This window comes from Argiope bruennichi, chromosome 10 (assembly GCF_947563725.1).
Source record: "Argiope bruennichi chromosome 10, qqArgBrue1.1, whole genome shotgun sequence".
Taxonomy (NCBI): domain Eukaryota; kingdom Metazoa; phylum Arthropoda; class Arachnida; order Araneae; family Araneidae; genus Argiope; species Argiope bruennichi.
Genome location: NC_079160.1, coordinates 21,250,464 through 21,270,826, shown reverse-complemented (window position 1 = coordinate 21,270,826; position 20,363 = coordinate 21,250,464). Strand labels below are relative to the sequence as shown.

At 31.2% G+C, this 20,363-nt stretch overlaps 1 non-coding gene across 1 annotated transcript; it reads right to left on the bottom strand.

The window, feature by feature from the left end:
* Positions 1–18,809: 18,809 nt before the first annotated feature.
* Trnav-uac (transfer RNA valine (anticodon UAC)) lies at positions 18,810–18,882 on the bottom strand. The gene has a single exon. It is a non-coding gene; the product is annotated as a tRNA-Val (tRNA).
* Between the last annotated feature and the right edge of the window lie 1,481 nt (positions 18,883–20,363).

The window sequence follows — 20,363 nt, the reverse complement described above, 5'->3', positions numbered from 1 at the left end:
CGTTCAAATATTGTGCATATAACGCTTTGCCCATGTTATCTTGTGAATAATAGCTAGAGTAATTTTGTTTGGATTTTAACTGGTTTGGAATATGTCGTTAAAAAAGTAAAAATCTGAGACAAGTTCGTAAACGATTCATCTAGCCCAATTGGATGGAAATGGCGAGGGTTGAAATTTTCATTTCGCTGTAACTTTCTTAATATTAAAGACAGAAAAATAAATCCATTTAACCAAATCAGCACCTCATTAAGACGAACAACTTTTGTAATTAAAATTTTTCGATAACTGCAACATCTTAGAAGCTAGGGGCTGAAAAATGATTTTCACGCCCTCATTTTGACTGTTTCTAACATCAACACTTTATATCCCAGATAATAACTCGGTCGTAAAGGACCTTTACCTTTGCCTCACAGCTTGCCGAGAAGAGTTTTTTTTTTGAGAAGACTGAAATCACGAATTTAATTGAATAAATAAAAAACAAATTGTGACGCGAACAAATAAAAAAGTGTATATACTAAAAGTAAAAAGAGGATCAAAAAAAGTTTTTTTTTTAATTTTAATTTTGAAACATTAATATTTTTTTTAAACATTGGAAAAAGCTCACGACTGAATGTTTTAATGGATTAGTTTGAACTGCATAGCACTAAAAATTGTTCCGATTGTTTAAACATTAGAAACAATTATTAAAAATAAAGCATTGCACAAAAATGAAACTGATATCATTAAAAAGGTAATTATTTGAGCTTTAAGATAATATAAAAACATTTTTTAAGATAATAGTTTTGGAAGATATGGTCAATTTCTTTTGTATGGTCAACAATTTCTGCATGTAAATAATAGCGATTACCCGTCTTTCAAAGGTTAAGCATATTTTCCAGCTCGATTCAACTTTTACTTCCATATCTTCATTTCTTTTACATTCTGTTTCTATTGAGTGCACGTAGTTTTTGGCGAGCCTTACACATAGCATTTCTAGTAATATCGCTCAACTTCCTTAATTAACAAGCATAGAATTACATACAGCTGTAAAAATATTCCATTAAATATCCCCATGTTGATTTGTTTACATTTGACTGCTGCCATTCTACAGTACGTAATAAGACCGTACGTTTGCATTTTATATAACGATGGAGACTCATGGTAGGACAAAGTCCCTAGCCTTTGCGTTTGCGTACCCCTCAGTATTGACGAAAATATAGATAATGACGGAAAACACAAAACTGAAATTTTCTCACAAGTTCTATAATAAAGACATTATCCTCTCCCCCTTACCTACGCATAAAAACTGCAGACTTTGTGCAAGTCCGTAAAAGCCACTACTGCTCAGAAATTTATTTTCAGAGTCTCCCACAAACGTGATTTGTGTTTCATAGTATAAAGAAAAGCGAATATACATTCCGAACTCTTTTTCTTCGATTGAAGCAAAATTTTACAATTTTAGTAACAAGATTATATAAACAAATTTCGATTATTTAGGTGATTACGTTTTCAAATTATACATGCAAATGTGCGGACTGATAGTTTGTCAACCCTTTGATGGATTTGATACAGATATACGTTTTGAATGATAAAATTGCTTTCTCAGTTTCATCTATGTAGCTTTTAATGTTTCGAATTTATCGTGTTTCACTTGCTTTCAGACAGAAAAACTTCTTGCCAATAATTTTTTTTTTCCTGTATATGACAGAAATCTACAAATTTGGCTACAAAAAATCGCATACCAAATATCATTCATCTAGCTCAAAATGTTTTTGAGTTTTTGTCTTCATAGCAGAGAGATTTATACATTAAAGAATCTCTTTCGGTACATAAATTCATTTTTTTTTCTAAATAGAAACATTTAAACTTGATTTACTGTTTAGTGTGCTCACATTCAATTCTTTGGAAGTGCCTTAAAAAAAATTACTTTTTTTGCATCATTGATAGAATATGGAAAGCTTGACAGACTCCCCAAAACTTTCTTGCATATTCTCTCTAAAAAAAAACATTGCGTTTTAGTTACTTTTTTTTCTTTCCCCGATCGTATAAAACCAAAATTTTATACAAAATATTAAAACTACAGTCACAAAAATCACATATAAAATTTGATACATTTAAGCAGCTGTTTTTTTAACTATCATGTTTATATGTTCTGAAACTACAAATAGGCATACATTCAATCATTTTATTTGATAGGTGTCTATGCATTGATGTTAAATCTGGGCACTGAAATTTCTAGCCCTCTTCGTTTTGTAGCCATCGTGTTATTTTTGAACAACCAGGTAGACCTCCTATGAATGGAATTTATCCAAACTTTGATAGAAATATACATATTTGATGTAAAGACCTATACCATCTAATCCTTCTAGCTTAAATCGTTTCTGAGTTATGCTTGGCACAGACAGTCGACCACCCCGTAACCACTGAATGAATCCGTATCGACATCTTTGTCACAGACAGATATTTTCCAAAAATGCCTTTTTCGAGCTCAGGGAAGTCTAAAACTTGGAGATTCGCCAAAATCCCGAGTTCTTAATTTTTTAACGTTTACAGTATTTTCTACATATTTCTTATTCGAGAAAGTAAAAAAGTTGCAAGTTACGAAGAATAACGGATCAGCCTAAGACGCAGATATATACAAAATTTTAAATAGTGTGACCTCGGCATTGAAGCGTCTATGAACCTGACACTGAAAAATTATCTCTTTATTCTCATCAGAAGTTTGAAATATTGCAGTCCTTGAATATTGCCACCTGCGAAGATTTCTCCTTTCCTTATTCTAAAACAGAATAAAGAGTAGCACTACCTGCGACTTCTGGAATCGCACAAGCCATCTCCCCTACCAGGAGAGATTATTAGATACTGCTTCATGAAGTTGTCAAAATGGCACCTCCACCCTGCTTAATATTCCACCGAATTTGCAAGATGGGAAGACGTTTCGAGTCTTTTTTGGCAAAGTTCGCCATTTCTTTGGGCAATGCGAGAGTGGAGCATTGTCGCACGCGGAGATAGTGTCATCGGTGACAAAGTGCTACTTTCACTTAGTGTCGCTGCGGGAATTATCAGGAGGTGATTATTATTTTTTGACTTTGAATTATCGAAGAGATATCTGTCAGCAGCTGCCATTCTTTTTTTTTTTTCGTTCATTTGAATTTTATCTATTCTCCCACCTGTCATGTAGGACAAGGTCAGTTTCATAATCTCTAGATTTTAGTTTTAATTTGGAAATGCAATGAAACTCTTCGGATGGTTGCCTTTTTTACTGATAAAAGTTCGATCTATAATGTAATTGGGGAAATTACGCAGCAGGTGAACTGGTTTCTAGTAAAAAAAAAAAGTGAAAGAAGACTCACAAATAAAAAGAAATGATCTATTTTTATAGAACAAAAATAAGCAGGTATGGCGTGGACTTCTAAATTAAAATTCGGCTATAGCTGATTACTGTTTCTACCCATATTTTTTCCTTTCTAATAACTCATCAGAAAATATATTTTTTTTAATTCCATATCGAGTATTTGCAGAATGACTGTATTTCACCAATTCATATTCAAAGTAGACGGACGAGTATATTGGTGTTTTCTTAGTTTGAATAGCTTTGCAATTTAAATATATGGTGAATAGGGCGATGCGAGAGTGGAGCATTGTCGCACGCGGAGACAAAAAAATAGACTGCATACTTATAATAGGAAGATGCATGGCATACAACTTTCTTCAAAATTTCCGAACTTTTATCTGTGGAAGGACGCTTTAATCGGCAGTTTTAAGGTCCAGTTAGTTTCCTGGTAGATTAGACCTTTCAAACTGTTATCTTGTGAATTTGAAGTCGAAACCCTGATACCAAGATTCCTAGATACTATGGATCGATTGGAAAAAAATTTATTGCAATCTAGTCATGAGCGCATAACAATTCAATCTTCGTTCGAGGTTATATGGTTGATAAATGAGTATAAATTTAAATATCTTTATAAGTTGCTCAATTCTTGACTATTTGTGTAATGTAGTTCTGTCAGTTGTGTAATGTGTGTCTTACTTTTTTGAAATGTAACTCGCATGGGTTAATTTTCTTACTTCAGCTTTGTATATATATGAAAGCTTATTATTTAACAGATTCTTCCCACTTGAAGGAATGAGTTATATCATGATTATTAAAAAATCGCAATAAGTTTGGAATCTTTTAATATTATTTACGTGAACGAATTATTATCAATTTCCACCCATGCTATATTGATGCAATGTAACATTATCATTTACTGATGATACATAATAGCATGCGATTTTAAGTAAATAATCCAGGAACAATCAAGAATACCTTATATAATATTCCATAGTTTATTAAGAACGAGGTTGTTCGTAATAAAATTGGCATCTTTACCGTCCTTCCAATTATAACTGGATAAAACGGTAATCATTTTTCTCTTTTGCCTACCAATCCCACCAATTACCTTTAACCACTTAACTGTTTTATTTTCTTCACCATCTTATAAGATGACAGATTCTATTTTGGGAATGTTTTCTTATTTTGATTCAAATAGAAATCCATTGAATGCTTGACTTATGTATGTATTCGAAGTCATTTTAATATTGAATTATAATCGTTATGAATGGTTTATTTTTTGCTTATAACTATCAAAATTCGACAAATCGAGGTTCATATGGCACTCGGGCAAAACAGTTAAGAGGTTAATCCAATCATTTTTTTAAGAATAAAACTAGTGTTTGTCAGTAGCAGATGTATTTTTTCACCTTCGAACTGACCCCTCCTAATTTTACTAAGATATTTCACGGCTGTTTCATTAGTAGATATTAACCGCTAATATGATCTATCGCGGTATCTCTGTACCTCATTTACGCATCTAATGATATAGTTAAGTCAAAACCTTTACATAATTTAGAAGGCATTAAATCGTAAAATATTAAAGACAACTATGTCAGGGTATAAATCGATAAATAACTATAAAATATAAACTCGAAATTTTGTATATTTATTTATAGTTAAACTTTTAAAACTTAACTTATAGTTAAACTTTTAAAACTTAACTTATAATGAAACTTTTAAAACTTAACTTATAATTCAACTTTTACAACTTAATTACTTATAGTTCAAATTCTCCAAGTTTTAAATCTCGCTGAATTCAAAACAAAAACGTATTGGGAAATACATATGTTTGCCGTGTGAGAAGGAAACGATTACTGAAAGCGACTACAAGATATGAATGAACCTTGGAATAATCTATCTTTAAATATGATTCGAGGTTATCAGGCGTCATATGAATTTTGAGCTTTTAAAATACCCACGCGGAAGGTAAAAGTTAATTTTACGATCGTCGAGCATCGGAAAATCTCTGGGAAGGAAAGCAAATACGACAGAAGATTTTTCCACGCCACTTTTTATTTTTATTTTTTCATATTTTCCGACACGGTTTTGTTCCGCATCGAGCGTTCATTTTACTTTTTCTGAATACTGATCAGCTCTCTTCTGGTTCCGATGTTCTGCTTTTTTGAAGATGTGGAACAAAGCGTTTTGTTGTTTTGTAAAAAACTTAAAAACATTGGAATCTAAAGTTCAGTGGTACTGACACGGATACAATTTTATACTGAAACATTCGAATTCAATGGCAATTTTTATTCTCCTGATCGGTGTTATTAATTGCCCTATTTCAAGCGGAACGCCGTAATTTAAATGAATGACATTGCTTAATTGAGCAGGTTTATATAAACAAACCAGTATAAGAGTTGTCACATAATGTGGTTTGAATGCTTTTTGTTCTGTTTGATTGGTTTGCCCCATATCCGTCCTCTTGGTTATATGTAAACGCTATACAATGACAAATAAGTAGCATTTTCCGTGACAGAATATTATTTGAAATATGCTTCTTTGGAATGATTTTTTAAACAAAATAAAGATAAGAAAAGCTTAATGGCAATACTTCGAAAATGTATATTCAAAACAAAGAAATCAATTTTCATCTATGAAAGCAAGAAATTCTTACTCTAAACTGAAGGAAGAAGCCTGTTTTATATTTATTGTTTGCCAATGACATGCATTAATATATTAATATATTTATTAACGAGTGCGCGAGAAAGAGATCCTCTCACTGGTTTTTATGAGAAAATACCGATATGTCAAAACCAAACTCGTTTACCTGGGTAATTAGCACACACTGAAGCTATTAAACAACTTAAAATATCTCGTATAGTTCGCAAGTCGTAAAATAAAATTTTTTTGTCTCTATCATGTTGTTCTATCTTTAAAAAATTAAATATATTTATATAGAACACTTTTTATGTTGTATCCTCGGTTTCTTATTGAAACCGCTGCGCACAAAGACTTTGATTTTCCTGTTCGAAAATCCGGTTTCAAATGACTGATAACCTAATTGTCATACTAAAGCAGTGTTAAGGAAACACACATTCCGAGTGTTATTCATTATTTTTATTCATTCATTCATTCATTATTTTTACTTCCGAAAAATCAATCTCCCCCAAAATAATGTTATTAACCATTTACACTCGGGAAAGTAATTCGATGCCTACATATTCACCTAATACAAAGACTTGTTTATTGCTCTGAAAAATATATAAACTTGTTTTAAGTGGAATTCTTCCATTTATTAATTTAATTATTAATTTGCAGGTATACTACTACTACTTATTACTTTGAAAGGTATTTTTAACAATCAAAATTAAATATATAAAACGTCAAAATGATGCACCGTCTTGAATGGTGAGTGAGAGCCATTATCCTAGTGCAAAGGGTTAATAACTGTAAATTTGAATAAATAATGCAAAATGTAAATATAAAATAAAAAATAATGAATAACATGATAATAAAGGTTTAACTAGTTTCTCGTAGATTCTTTCCCATCTTCTCCTTTCATATTTTGATGTTAGGCACAAAATATGAATCGGGTAACAGATTTTTAAAACGTGAACTTTGTTAATTTTTAGATATTTCTGCGCATGCCTGTATAATATTTGAGACAGAACGCGTATCTATTTACGTTTTAATAGTCGCTGAAGTGAAAATGAACATCTTATAATACCTTTCAGAGAAAGAAAGGATTTAATCTAAAACCTTTAAGCATCGCAGCCGGATCTAATTACGCTCATGCAAGCGGGGCTTAAAACCCTTCTTTGTTCACTTGTTGCCGAGAGAAAATGGTGATAAAAAAATTTCAAAAACTTGGAGACTTAAAGCATTAAGGCGTTATCCCATAAAATTGATCCCAACAATGAAAAGAAGAAACCGGCCCGAAGATTACGCGGTTTTCTGAAAGAGAGCGATTCAAAATTTTGCCAGGACGCTCCTTTTTTTTTTTTTTTTTTCCCTTTAAAAAAAAGTGCACTCAGCAGCAATTTTGGGATGAGCGAAAAAATATTTCACCTCGGTGCAATGACTGATAAATACATCGGGTAGCCAAGTATGGATTAGAGGCCCTACCCTAGCGAAAATGCTGCCAGAATTTGCTTTCAGAAAAAATTAAACAGGGAAGAGAAGGGGAGGCAGGGGGGGAGGATCATTTTGTCGTAACTCCCCGAGGCATCACTTGTCAATTGCGTTGTTTCTTGTTTGTTCTTTTGCGCAATTACTGTAATAGGGTTCGCTTTTTCGCGCACTTGCATTCTGGGTCGGTTATTTAGTCAGTTTTAGTGTGGTTTTTTGCCTGTGTAATCTCTGGAGACAATGAGCGAATGGAGAGGCAAAACGATTTGCACGGTTCCTTTCCATAAAATTGAAATTTTGTTTTGTACAGAATTGTCTGGAAACACAGTCTTTAAGACCTGCACGAGCCTGGGTATTGCCTCATTCTACAAAAACTCAGAGTTAGCATAAACTCATTTTTAATGCAGTGAAATATGATGACATTTTCAAATAAACGAAGTAAAATGGATATAGCAGTATTTGACCTGAAGCAATTTACATTTGAAAAAATTTGTTTCGTAAATTTTTTTCTTAAATTTAAAAGAAAATTTTCTTCAGAAGGTGAGTGTCAGATATTCAAAGGAAATTTATCGTTTTAAATTTCTGATGAAGATGGAAATATTAGTAAATATAATTCTGCTATCGTCAATCAATTAAAAAAAAACTATTTTTCTGAAAATTTCAGTATTTATTTCTTCTTGCGCAAAAACTTAAAAGGAAAAAAAGCAGAAAACAGTGCTGCCAATTAAAACCACTGTAACTTTTGATAAAACTGACGCCCTTGTCTCTCATTCTTCGAATGGCGTCAGACAAGAATGTACTTATTTTTAAAACCGCAATCTGTTGTCCTTACTACATTAGAATTTTACCTTTTTCGCTTTATTTCGCCAGATGGATGACTCAGGTGCCGAAACCTGAAGTCAGTCTATAAAGTGACATATCGATTTCTCGGTTTCGAGATGAGAGAGTCATGGTTTCGAAACTTGCTTCTATAAAATATCTCCTCGTATGCTGTCTGGTGGATTTATATTGCTTATTATTACTCAAGTTTAGTTTAGTCATATAAATTTTCTATTTTGAAGCTGTATAATACATATTTTGGAGCGCACCTCCCAATTTGCAGCCATGATCAGTTGACGAGAATGATACATGGGTTGTCACTCCATCTCTAAACTTTCGCTCAGCATTAGTGGGACGATGTTTGGTTCTCGATGCCAGACTTATTGAATACAAGTTCGGTGGAATTGAGTTTCAAACTTGGACTCCAAACTCAAGATTTTATCATCAAGTCACTGTAGCTTCTATCTAGATTCAAAAGTCCTCGCGTAGATATAAAATTGAAGCTTTGAGAATAAGCTATTGCTTTAAGCTTCAGCGATTTCGACATATGATCATGGTTCAAAATGAAAATTTTCCTCTCAAAACATGTCTTACTTCCTTCTTATAGTATTATAAGTTTTGAGTATTGCTGACAATATCCTTTTCCTCACCATGAATATAAAATTCGAACGCAAGTCTAGATAAAGAACACATTGTCTAAGAATCTGTTTAGAATTTTTTTATGCGTAATAGATGTATGTATCAATATACATTCATGCCATATAAATTCTAGTTTCTGTTTTTGAAAAAAGACAGAAAAAAAATCAGATTAAAAATACAGTAACATGAAAAGAAAATTGACAAATGTAATTCATTGATTAAATATTAATCAGTAACTGGATCAATAATTCCTTAAGAAATTTTTCTTGGCCTTTTCTTAACTTTCAGCATGGCTTTTGGTGGAGGATTTTATTGTATTTACAATCATTAAATCTTCACCATAGCTCTAAAATTATAATAAAATACTTGAGCTTGAAAAATTGAATGAACTGTTAGACCAAATCAAGGTTAAAATATAATTTTTGAGGAAATGCATTTCAAAGTTTAACTCAGCTGGAAATTGATATGCCGAAAACGCAGTTCATCTTGTATTATTTACCAACCGTTACGTAAGCATGTTGCCCCGCCTCTCACTTGTAACGCCCTCTAGAGGTAGATGTAAAAAATCATCAGTCTTTGTAACATCATCGACGAAGCAGCACGCCGAAAGGCAAAGCTCAAACCAACTCCCAAAAGCGGAGAAACAATAAAATCTTTAAAAAGTTCATCTTGTATTATTTACCAACTAAATAATTTGTTTTAAAAATGTTTGCATTTTATATTCGTAGAGAGACCAGTGGGTCAGAATAATTAAAATGTATGCATAATTCTATTGAGTCGAAACGAAATATTGTTAATTTTTTTATAAATCTGTGTGTGACGATTCATGGCAATTTTGACATGACAACGATTGATCTGAATATTCTTCTTGTACCCGATTGATGTAAATAAATCTCAACTTCTACTCTTAACTCTTCGATGCATCATGTAGCCATTTGGTTACACATTTTTCTTTCCATTTATTAGCTTCACATGACTGTTTCCGAAGAGCAACAATGAGTGATTGGAAATCCTTTTTTTAAATGTGTTTTGTTAAAAATTTGCAGAAAACATCGATATATGACAAAAGCTGAATGAGAATTAGGTTTAATCTGTAAACTTAGAAAAACGTCTATTGTATGAATAATTCTATCATTAAAAATACTATCAAAATATTTTATTTCCATTGTAAAAATTATATTGGTAAAAAGGGACTTTAATTCTACATTAATTGGGGAATTAATATAACGTGATTCATGTTCGTGGGATATTGTTTAATTCACAAGGTAACCAAGTGGCACATTTCAACTGTTTTGTTAAAATTTCACCATCAGGATTTCTTCTTTTTTTTAATAACTTTCCTAAATGATATACAGCTTATATTCAAAATACATGCATTTTTCTCTTAAAAAATTTAAAATTCATGGAATTTAGGGTTAAATTGTAAATGGAATCGATAGTTAACTGAACACTGAGAAAATATATCAACACCGGAAATTCCTCCTATCCTATTCTCGTGAAACATGTCACCTTTTATCGTTTTCCTAGTAAAATGAAACTATCTTTCTATTCTCTGATAACAGGTCGAAATCCTAAACAAACCTATTACACAGTTCGATTTTCGAGATAAAAAAAAGAAATCCTGATGTCAACAAACGATAGCTTCGCAACAGTTTTCGTCACTCGTGAAGTGCTCAGCTGACTGGACATCTGAATCGATTGTGATTCATGTGACAATCGATCACGGCGTGCGTCATCGATGCCTGTCAAAACAAAAATCGGTTGCGTGACTACTTTTTTCCCACAGAAGCCTAATGAAGTGAAGCGATACAGCACGAAGGGCAGAGCAGACAAATATTCGAATTTGAACAACTTATCTATCTTCGCTACAAGGAAAGAAAATCAAAAGGAAATCTACTTGTCAATCTTCAAATGAAAACAAGCTTTTATTCCTTTTTCTCAAGGAAATTGGTCTGCGATTTGAAAATAGAAATATTAAAAACTTATTTTTAGTAATACAAGAGAGTATATTTAAAATTTTTGAAGCTAGTTACACAACGATGAGAGTGAAAAAGCATAATTTTCATGTCTCATTAACTATTTAAATGATGTTTCAAAGTTTTTAAATCCAGTTTAACATAATTTAGACTGACATATCGAAATAAAATCGATGAATATGCGTCAGTCACGATTTCATAACAGAAAATAGAATATATAAGCTATGCAGTACTTATGCAGAGCATGAATGCTTGCAAAGCTAAAAATGACTGCATATGTCTATTTCAAGGTGATTCAAGTAAGGAATCTTATCATCGCTTTATCCATTGCTTTTTATTTTCTAAATAGTTGCATCTTCCTTTTTGAGAGGGTAATATTTACTGGTTCAATGAAGGGTCCATAGAATGCATGAAAGGTTTTTAGAGTATTTGACTTTCTTATATAAAACTATTCAGTTTTACCTTATAAGTTTGGGAAAGATGAGGCAGGGCACGGCGATTAAGGGGTTAAAATCTAGGTGAGATCAAAATACTGGTTTATGCAAGAGTTAAAATAATCGGAATGAAAAAAATGCATGTACGTGAATGTAAATGCCAAATGTCTGTAAAATTTGATCCTCAAAAAAATGTGTAATCCATGAAAAAAATTTTTTAAATATACGTGACTGGAAAAATCTGCAAAAGAATTAGAAAGTTTCATACATCCGATTTTAATTTTTAGATAAATTTTTAAACACTTCTTTTTTCGAAGATCACTGTTGACCGAAGTTTCTTACTTTAAACGAGAGTTTATCATGAGCAAAAGCTTCTTTAAGGTTCCTCATCCACTTCGATATGCTTTTCTTCTTAAATTTTAGTTATATTAATATATTGCTTTTGCAGTTATAGGAGATCTGTTTAGAAACGAGTTTCGTAGTTTTAAAACGAGGGCTTCCTTAGATACGAACTTTATAACCAGACCATTTCAGCTCTTTCATCTTATTTTGAAGTGTCTTTTTTTTTTTTTTTTTTTTTTTGAGGAAACAAACTGAAGCTGGATTTAAAAGTGATTTTTAAAAATGAATTTTTTATATTGAATTTCATTTAACAAAACATCCATCTTCTGTGACCAATTGGAAACTCCGGGATAAATGGCTGCTACAAATTTCATTTAAATGTTTTAAGCAAGTTTGTCTTAATATCTTCCCCAGCAAAATATTTTACAGACATATAGCACATAAAATTATAGAAATTTTACACAATTCTCTTTATTCTGTTAAACGTTTTCCTAATTCTAAGTCTATATATTTATACATCCAATTAATATTACAAGAAAGATCAGCAGAGTTTAAAAATGAGCCCACTGAATAAATCTTTCGCCATTTCTTAATTTTGAAGTTAAATTCAATTCTCTTAGTTCTAAAATTACTATAAATACAGCGAAGTTTCAAAATGTTTGTTAAAAAGCATCTCTTATAACGAAATCAACTCTGAAACTTAAGAAGAATCTTCATATCTTGCACGCACAAAAATACACATTGTAATGAGTTAACAGTAGTAATACTAAAAATTAGATTTGATTTTTATTTCCGTAATGAAATATATTGTTGTAAAATAAGTTTAAAATATTGATAATTTTTTTAAATTTTAAAATTATATAAGAATAATTTTTATTCTGTAAAATTTTTGGAAATTGATAAAAATCTAAAATTTCGCTTAAATTTTAAATTTTTATCCCGAGTGCATATTTCCTAGTATATATATTGTAGCAGATACGTGGCCGGAAAGAAGAAACTTTTGGAATAAAATTCAATTTATTTCACCACGGGAAGCATATTTTATACAAGAGGAAGAGCGAGAAGGCAACGCGTCTGTCTGCATAGCGACAAAAGAACGAAAAGTGAAAAATTTTTCCCTGAATGATTCTATTAAGGAATTCTTATAGGGATTTATTTGACACGTGTAGTCTTATTAGGCAAGGGAATCTTAGGTATCTTTGATGGAATGCGTAGATGTTAGGAATTTTTTAACATTCGCTCAGAAAGGGGAAAATTGCAATAGTCATTTATTTTTTTAGAACGCTTGTTAGATAGAAATAAAAAAAATGTGATTTGGATTAGGAAATAAGAGAAAATTGGAAAATAAAGTAACATGGGCTAATTTAATATTTAAAAAAATAGGAGACCAATTAAGATTTAAATTAGATTAAGAAATGTCATGGGCCAAGTCTGGTAGTTTTAGGTCAAATGGTTAGGTCTAAAAAAATCAACACACACAGACATTCATATTTATTAGTAGTAAAAATTGGAATACAAAGCTGTCTAATTCCTTTTAGGGATTCTTTCTAACAAAGATGTGTTCAAATTTTTCACTAACTATTTGAAATACCCCTCAAATTTTAGAAACACTTTGTATTTGCTTCTTTCGTTTCAATTCATTTTAAGCAAATTCTTTGAACTAAGCAGTCATGTTTGTTAGATATAGACAGCTGACGTTGAAAAGAAATTATTGTGAAGAATTATTGCTCGACTTAGTGACACACTACGTTTCTTTAATTTATAAATGTTTTCATTTCCAAAGGAAACAGTTACATCGTGTGAACAGAACCAAATGCATTATCTAACCCAGTATGTTTTACAACAAATTAGGAAACAATCCAATTACGGAATAACGCTGCAAAAACAATATATGTTTGGACGTCATGCAGGAAGAAAAGTGAAAGCGAAAAGAGTGATACGATTACACAATGGTAGATTAAAAGCTTTTATTCATACACAAGCCTATTTACACAATCACATTTCTTTTTTATTTTGCATCTTTAATTTCTCATTTAAATGTTTAATTCCTTCATGCGTAGTAACATTTTTAATATTTTATTTGCAAATTGAGTATCTTCCTATTATTAGTACGTGACATCTCATTTATAATATTTTTATTCTTATAAACATAACACAATGATTTAATATTCAATAGACCGCAGAGATAATTGGCTTTCATTTCAAAAATTAACACCTACAAATATTAGTGCATAATCTATTAAAGAAATCCCCCCCCGCCCCCTTCTCAGCATTATCAGAAGCCAATGAGTAACAACACAAAATGCGAGATCAAAATAAGGATCCATCATGTATTGGAAGATCATTTTTTAAGGTTTCTTTTGAAATCAGTTAAGACTGTTGATTGAAATAATGTTATTGGTTTTTATTGTTATCATCACGAATAATAGAAAATCTATTGTTTTAAGAATAGTTCCTTCTAGCTAACTTCTAGCTAACATCCTCGAGAATGTATTTTGATTCAAAAAGTGTAGAACGGGATTTATAATCGCGCTGATCAAGATGAAATTCTGTTGGCGAAAAATCTAATTTCATTTCAAGGAATTCACTTACAGATTCTCATGTAAGTAACTCGAATTCCTTTAACAAAATGTCAGTTCTTTGGAATTTTGATATAAACGTCTACTAATGAAAAAGTATTTCATCAAATGCTAAAATGTTGCTTCATTTCATTACCTATATTATTTGAAACCTATATTGCAATTTTCAATCAATTTTATCTTTTAGACTTTGAGTTATTTTGCTAACGTTGAGTGGTTTCTATAAAAAAACAGTTTTGAGAAAATCGCTGTCAATTTAAAAGATTTCTTTAAATTGAAAAATATGATTAATATGGTCGCAAGAGTTTAAAATTTGTTAATTAAGAAAATAATAAAAATTGTTAATTAAGAAATACTCACCAATATTTCGGTCGATTTCAATTAATTGAATATTTAATTCACTTTTGCAGTTCGAAAAGCTGACAGTATTCTTTCGCTTGTCTTAAGGAACAAGTGCGCAGTGTTTTTTTGTAATCGATCCTGTATTTTAGGAATAGATAGATAACAAATCATAACACATGCACATACATGTGCACAGCACCAATGATTTTTTAAATTTATATTATGCTTCTCTTTGTTCGCCAACGAGAAGTACCCGTACTATCGTTTAGTGAGTATCTTTTTAAGCTTTTTCTTTTCTTTCATGTTATGATTGTAATAATACTTTTCATGTAAATGGTTGTTTCATGTGTGTCATGCATTCGTATCAGAAATTCTGAACCCTGAAATCAACAAAACATTTTTGAAAACAATGTTTCAAATAAAACCGGTATTAATAACATGTTTAGGTTTCATACATTAGCTTTTCCTACTTTGTCATATCCTTCTTATAACCCAGCTTCCTAATTAGGCGCTAAATTACTCAATAAATGCCACTCTAATTGCACCGCAATTGATATCTTATCGAAACGACTCTGCTGATTATTTATATATTTATAATTTTTCATTTATTTAAATTATTAAAAAATTAAATTATTAAAAACATATTTAAGCTTCATGCGTTCTTTAACATTTCCTACTTTATCATACAATCTCGTTTCTTAATTAAGTTCGCAGTTACGCAATAAATGGTTCTCAAATTGTACTACAAACGATACCCTACAGAAATGAAGATTCCGACTGATCACTTCCACTATTAATAGAGATATGAAATCGTCATTACGCGTCATTAAGGTAAACTCTACAATTATTGCGATGAGTCATTGAAAGCTGCAAATAATCTTCGATGCTAGAATATTGCTGTTCATATCATTTATCAGATCAAGTAGGTTTTTTTAGCAGAGAATTTGTACTTAATATATATAATATTTATTTTGTTCCTTAATTGCTGGCTGCAAATGATTACCTATTCAAGGTATTACGATATTTAAACGTAAATAAGCGATGCTTTTGTTTTTTAAGATATGTTTATGCCTTCATCTTTCGAGGGTGTGGTGATCGTAAATGAAATCTCCGATGTCAAACTGAAGATCTTAAGAGTTCATACATAGAAAAAAAAAGCAGTATTGAATGCAAGATTGCCATCAAAATATTTCAAACATGCAATTCTACTTAGCGAAACAGAAGGTATGGTATATTTTGTGGCACTCTCCTATCTACATCTGTGTTACCCAGGTAATAAGCTCCGATAGTTTATGAAACACTAGAACAGAAGTTCCCAAACTGAGAGGGGGGAGGTGAAGGTAAGTGAGTAACGTTGGCAATGTCAAAGGACATTAAAGATAAGATGATAAAATGAAAAAAAAGTTGAAGATTTTTTTTTTTTTCGCTTTAAGTTTATGAAAAGTGAAAATGATGCAATCGTACTGATTAAAAGTGAAAGAAGAGTGCCAACAATTCAGTATTAAAATAAATGTAATATTAAGTCGAAAGAATTATGAAAAGAACATATTTGCCTTATGCGTATATTAATTCAAATATCGCTGTAAGCTTGAGGCAGCTCCAGACCTGACATTATCAGTCTTCATTTCAACCTAATTTTATAAAACTCGAAGAGTGAAGAGTAGAGAAAACGAGTATCCTTGTAACGCCTACAGAAATTACACAGACTATATTAACTTTATGAAGTATAATTGGTCAGATTCCTATTTTTTCCATTACATTCACTTATTTATTAGAATATTCATAAAACAGAACATTAGCTTCAATTATATTGAGTGTAAACGTAGATGTTGAGCATTCTTGAATCATAGCAAATAAATAAAAATTCGTAAAGTTAATAAAATAAAAAAAAAATCAAATATATACAAAGGCGCTAAAATGCGAAACTAATTGATTATCTTATTAGTAGAGTGAGGCCTCATGTATACAGTCTAGGGCCGTAAAACACCTAAACATGCCACTGGTTGCCATGCCATCTAAACACAAGAATATGATGGATCTGCCGTGAAAACGGGTCTCACGCTTTCAATTCTCCAAACGAAAAAGCTACAATAAATCCACCGTCTACCTTCATCTTATTTTTTCAATAAAAAGAGCGATCCTCTTTCAAATGCTTCCCAGATGACTTGTGAGGCAATTAAATGCCTCTCTTATAATAGTACTCAGTTACAGCTTTCATTGCCGATTCATTTCATCTTATCTTTTAAATTAACAATACTGTGCAAGATTGAGTTATCAAACAGTTAAAATAGGCAATTGCCTATGGGCCACCCAAAAGTAATGAGACCCCAAGGCTTTGATATTTTCAAAGTATATTATTTCCGTGCTTTCATATAATTTACAAGTGCTATATTTTCGAACTTACTCAAATTAAGCTCATGTATTTTCTAAATTTCAAAATTTTATTCGTGAGATTCCCCCCCCCCCCTCCTTCTTTCATTCTTACTTTCTAGTATGTGAAGTTTACAAAGAAAATATTGTAATCGACAAAAAATTCGAATGCGAAATTTCGACAAATCTCCACGTTTCAGACCTTCGAAACACACGTTTTTCGAATTATGTCTGTCCGTCTGTCTGCCTGAACACAACAAATCAAAGAAGCTTTAAGATAAATGGATGAAATTTGTTAAGTGGACATAAAAAATTTCCAAATTTCCGTCCGATTTTGAACGAAATTCATCCAGAAGTAGTCTGTCTGTCCACCTGTTCGAGTACAAATGAAAACTATCACTAATTGGATAAAATTTGGCACACAGTTTTATCTTCTAAAGTGTAGATTCGTATCGAATTTGGAACCGTATCCATCAAGGGGTTGACTGTCTGTCGGTCAGCTTTCTCATACAAATAAATGCGATAACTTAGAAACGCAGTGGCGAATAAATAAATGAAATTTGGTATATGATCTTGGAACTACTTTTGGAGCTCTGTGGCAGATTTTGGTTTCAATCGGAAAAAAAGCATGTCGAATAAACGAATTCGATTTTCTTGTATCTGTGAAAGCGATTAATTGCCAACGATCTCACATTAGATTTAGTAAAAACATTAAATTCACATCAAAAATGAATTTTTCGCAATTATTGTTCGTCAGTGGCATGCAGTTAATACAGGAATGCCGGATTTTATTTACTAAACTACGAAGCATAAAACTCGCATGAGTGAAAATTAAAATCTGTGCATTCGTTGCATTCACGAACTTGCTCAAGATCCACAATTTCATGTGGGAGAGGGATGGAGGAAACCCTTCTTAGAGAGTATGCAAGAAAGTTTTGGAAAGACCACCTCTAACTAGTTCTCAGATTGTATTGCAGATTAATATTGTCCAAATTTTTGCAGTTGGCTTATTGATTCAATAATCGGAGTTCTGAGGGTTAAGCTACTTGTTCCTCTATTTTATTAGAATCTAGATAATGCCAACAATAGTATTGTAATTTTTTAAAATTTTTTTGTTTAAAATTATTTTAAATTTTAAATTCAATTTTTTATACACGCTATATTGAAAGCAGTTCTTAAATGTTTCAATTCATTCAATTTTTCTTTATCACAGTTTGCCCAACATTTTCTTTTACCTTCTTTTATCTGTATAAACAGTTCATATATTATTTTATTTAATATAATGTATTAATATATTAAATACAGGGAGTGCAAGTAGTTTTAATAATTTATATGAATATTAAATTTTAAAAAAAATGTCAACCAAAAATATCGTGTTTTAAAAACTGGTGAGAAGAACGGCGGCCGCAGAATTTTTATTCCTTAACATTTTCCTGCCTAATCATGCCTTGATGGTGTATGATCAATTATAATATGTTGATGTTCTTTGACTAGCATGCCTATTGTGTCAAAGAAATTTTAAAAATGGGCCAGATCCCAGCCTACAGTTATACCATCATCGTTATCGCGAATGTGTGAAAATCTTCGACCATCTGCTAATGTATTGTTAAGAATTTTTCTTAACTAATTCAACCTATTTAATAATTTATTAAAAAGGTAATTTTTTTTTTAATTTTGAAGTATTAAAAAAACCCTCCATCAAACTGTGAAATGATCTGCTATTACGTTTTAAAGGCCTTTTGCACTTTCAGAATCCATTCATAAAAGTAAATACATTTGCTTGCACCGCCTTAGGAATAGATTTTAAAAACATTTATCTGCATTTAATTGTGTATAAAAAGTCAATAATGCTCTCCCAAAGCCAAAAATACAATAACTACCACTTTGGTTCCGCCCGGGATCGAACCGGGGACCTTTTGCGTGTAAAGCAAACGTGATAACCACTACACTACGGAACCTCGATGTTAAAGCAGGATAGAGAATGTTTTGTCCGCTACCACTCATCTACGAGGGGCTTTGTACAAATTGCAATCCGCTTTTTTCCTCTTAATAAGGAAACAATCTAAGGGCGGAGACAAAAATAACATTTCACCGAGCAAAAAATACTTGTTTTTATCTTATGCAAATAGAAATTTTTACATATAATACTGATATGTTTTTATTAGTTATGATTCTTAATAAACGTAAAAAAAAAAAAAAAAAAAGACATTATTGTGACTTGTATTTTGACTTTTGACTAATGCATTGGTATTCAGTGTCCCTGTCAGAGTAATGGTGTAAAAAAGGGTGAACTAAGAAAGTATGGATGTCCTGGGTATAATATGTTACGGGATGAACCAGAGAAATTGCAAGAAAATTTTTTTATAATTTTTATTTCATGTTTTATAAGGTTAGTATCGCCAGAGTAACGAGGGGGAGGAGATATACACATACGTTAATCCCCTTTATCCGGGGGGGGGACAAATAAACCTTGCATATCATTGACCTGTTCAACACCACTATAGTGAATAATTTCTCTTTGCACTAAGAATTATTTAAGTGCTTCTGATTTATTTATTTATTTTAATATCGTACTTGAAAGATAATCCCCTAAATAGAGAAAATAAATTATCATTTATCTGAAATTGTCGTTTAATAAAGCATGAATTTAAAAAAATATGCCTTTAATTGTTATTTTCTCCTTTGACTGTAATGAGTTTAAATCAAAGACAAAATAAGTGGATTCGGACATCAGAATGTAATGCATCTTTTCCCAACTCCAGTGGATTATATATTGCATGTGCTCTATTTCTTAGAACAACAGTACCCTCATTGAAAAAAATAAAACTATTTAAAGCAAGAACGTGCAGCCGCCTTCTAAATAATAGATGAAGGCATCCAAAAAGAATCTTCAAAACATCCAAAAGAAGTTTTTTTTTCAGAACAATTCAAATGATGAAGCAATTTTAAAACATTTCATTAAAAAAAGAAAAGAACAAAGAAGGTCTTTGAGAAAAAGAAAAAAAGAGATGCCTCATTAAACACAAAACTAGAAAAATATTTGGAAAAAAAAATAAACATATGAGTTGCTATGAAAGCTAAATTAGCTTTTTCATCACTCTTATTTATAAGTGTTTTAAAAATAATGTAAAATTAATTATTCTTTCACAAGAGGCAATAGTTGTAAATGAAAAATATAATAAAGAAAATTCGATGTTTTCTTCATGAATTGGGGCTAATGAACTGAATTTCGTTCTCCAATTTGTTGCACACTTTGCTTTGATTTTGGTGGAACATCTTTCTTTCTCAAGAAAATTAATTTTAGAAATAATTCCGGTAGTTATTTCCGTAAAAGGAAAATAACACTTTAATCAAATTATTTAATAATTCAAAATAAATTGTTTTTCGGAAATTAGTAATTGGAGATAAAGAATATTGCATTAAAATATGTTAAGACTTT